The 3,061-nt window shown below is 40.5% G+C and overlaps 1 pseudogene; it reads right to left on the bottom strand.

Annotated features, from left to right (window-relative positions):
- Nucleotides 1-365: 365 nt before the first annotated feature.
- On the bottom strand, nt 366-1,319 carry LOC144309984 (18S ribosomal RNA; annotated as a pseudogene).
- Nucleotides 1,320-3,061: the final 1,742 nt, after the last annotated feature.

Here is a 3,061-nt window from a genome sequence, read left to right on the forward strand (position 1 = left end):
ATTTTGCTACATAGATGAGTTGATCCTTTTAGATTGTTTATGGGTAGCTCGTCTGGTTTCGGGGAGCTTAGCTTAAGTTCTCTTTGTTAAGTCGTTTCTGGCTAGTTCATTATGCAAAAGGTAAAAGGGGTAATCTTTGCTGTTTAATACTGTTAAGATGTCTTTCATCATTCCCTTACGGTACTATCTCTATCGCTCCAATTAAAATTTCTATCTCCTATACTTTTATTATTTAACTAAATGTTTTACTTTATATGTCTGTGATACTTAAGTTTGGGGTTAGTTGGGCTAGCTTTTGTTCAAAGTGGTCATAAGTAATGAAATCTTCTGGGTGTAGGCCAGACGCTTTAGTTAAGCTACACTTTGATTAATCCAAGCACACCTTCCGGTATGCTTACCTTGTTACGACTTGTCTCCTCTTGTGTCTTAGTTAAGTTAATATGGTTATGGTTGTGTCTTATTACTTGAGGAGGGTGACGGGCGGTGTGTGCGTGCTTCATGGCCCTATTCAATTAAGCTCTCTATTCTTAATTTACTACTAAATCCTCCTTCAGTTTTTAATTTCATAAAAACGTTCGTGGAATGTTCTTGGGTAGAAAATGTAGCCCATTTCTTCCCACCCCATAAGTTACACCTTGACCTAACTTTTTTATGTAAAATGATTGTGCTTACTATTTACCTTTTGAGGGTTTGCTGAAGATGGCGGTATATAGACTGAATTAGCAAAGGGTGGTGAGGTTTATCGGGGTTTATCGATTATAGAACAGGCTCCTCTAGAGGGATATAAAGCACCGCCAAGTCCTTTGAGTTTTAAGCTATTGCTAGTAGTCCTCTGGCGAATTATTTTGTTGTAAAATTATCTATGTTTAGGGCTAAGCATAGTGGGGTATCTAATCCCAGTTTGGGTCTTAGCTATCGTGTAGTCAGATTATTATAAAGTCACTTTCGTGGTCTATTTTATGGTAACTGTAGCTTTTTACGGCTTAGTTAAGTTTTAACTTTAGTGCAAAGGTATCTTAAACACGCTTTACGCCGTGGGCCTATTAGTTTGGGTTAATCGTATGACCGCGGTGGCTGGCACGAAATTTACCAACCCTTTTTAGTATGGCTTAGTCAAACTTTCGTTTATGGCTTAATTTTTATCACTGCTGTATCCCGTGGGGGTGTGGCTTAGCAAGGTGTTATGAGCTACTTAAGAGTGTGCTTGATACCTGCTCCTTTAGATCACTGCTGATTTTAAGGGCATTCTCACTGGGGCGTGGAGACTTGCATGTGTAAGTCTACTAAGAACTAATAGGAAGGCTAGGACCAAACCTTTGTGTTTATGGAGTCGTGCGACTCATCTTGGCATTTTCAGTGCCTTGCTTTATTAATTAAGCTACATTAACTTATACTGAAATTGTAGTGTGTATAATAAATAAAATACATAGTAAATATGAGAGGAAAAAAAAAGGGGATGCTATCTATAGATAGACCACGAGATCGAATGCGTGTAAGACTGTTGTGTTAAGTTAACTAGAGTAGCAATACATTTGTATACAATTTAAATAAAGCTTGTGAGTATTGTATGCACTTAGTCCTGTTTTTGGGGTTTGGCAGGACATAAATAAGTGTATAATAGATGACATGAGTTTATGGGGGGTAAGGGGGGTTTGTATAAGTTAACTTAATGTCTTGCGCGTGTACGTACGTGTACACACGTGTACGTACGTGTACACACGTGTACGTACGTGTACACACGTGTACGTACGTGTACGTACGTGTACGTACGTGTACACACGTGTACGTACGTGTACACACGTGTACGTACGTGTACACACGTGTACGTACGTGTACACACGTGTACGTACGTGTACACACGTGTACGTACGTGTACACACGTGTACGTACGTGTACACACGTGTACGTACGTGTACACACGTGTACGTACGTGTACACACGTGTACGTACGTGTACACACGTGTACGTACGTGTACACACGTGTGTCCTAGAATTATATGTCCTGAAACCATTGACTGAATAGCACCTTGATTTTATGCGTGAGTTGATAAATGATAATGAATAAGTCCAGCTACAAGTTATTTGACTGCATTAGGGCCGCGACGGGCATATTCCCTGAGAGCAGAAGATAAGTTAGAGTTAGTGCCGTTGCGGTCATAGATGAGTGATAGCAGATTCCCCCCCTAAAAATAAAAGATACCAAATGCATGACACCACAGTTATGTGTGATCATGGGCTGATTAGTCACTAGTCCATCGAGATGTCCCATTTGCGAGAATTAGTAGGATTGGAATAAATAGAGTCATGGCCCTGAGGTAAGAACCAGATGCCAGGTATAGTTTCATGATAGTAACCCCCACATTAGCATGGGCCCGGAGCGAGAAGAGTGACATTACAGGCAAGGATTGATGGTTTCTCGAGGCATGGTGATTAAGCCCTTATTGGACTAAGTGATATGCATCTAGTTACTGTTGAGGATCAATGGGTTGTGGAATTGGACTAGACATGTCCTATGTAAAGATATAATATCATGTACATGCTTATATGCATGGGGCAAGCCATTAATGCACGACGTACATAGGGGAGGGAAAGAAGGATTTTTTGGAGATACTGACATAGCACAGTAGAGGTGGTCCAATATATGAATGTAGGGGGTGTCAGGGAATAGTTTAAGAAGAATTTCAGCTTTGGGTGCTGATGGTGGAGCAAGAGCTTCTTCCTTGAGTCTTAGGGAGGGCGACTACTCTCCATTTTTGGTTTACAAGACCAAGGTAATGATTATACTACAAAGACTCTTCATTTTAGAAGATTATTTTCGATAACGCTAATTGTTGGCATTAGAATCAATAGGATGGTGAAATATAGAATTGAGGCGACCTGTCCGATAATGATGAAAGGGTGTTCAACTGGCTGTCCTCCAATCCAAGTTAAAGTGAGAAGATCGGCGACTAAAAGTCAGAATAGGCATTGGCTGAGGGGTCGGAATATTATACTGCGTTGCTTAGATGTGTGGAGGAATGGAATGAATGCTAAAATTAGGATGGAGAATACTAGGGCGAGT

Source organism: Canis aureus, unplaced genomic scaffold, assembly GCF_053574225.1.
Source record: "Canis aureus isolate CA01 unplaced genomic scaffold, VMU_Caureus_v.1.0 ptg000316l_RagTag, whole genome shotgun sequence".
Lineage (NCBI taxonomy): Eukaryota > Metazoa > Chordata > Mammalia > Carnivora > Canidae > Canis > Canis aureus.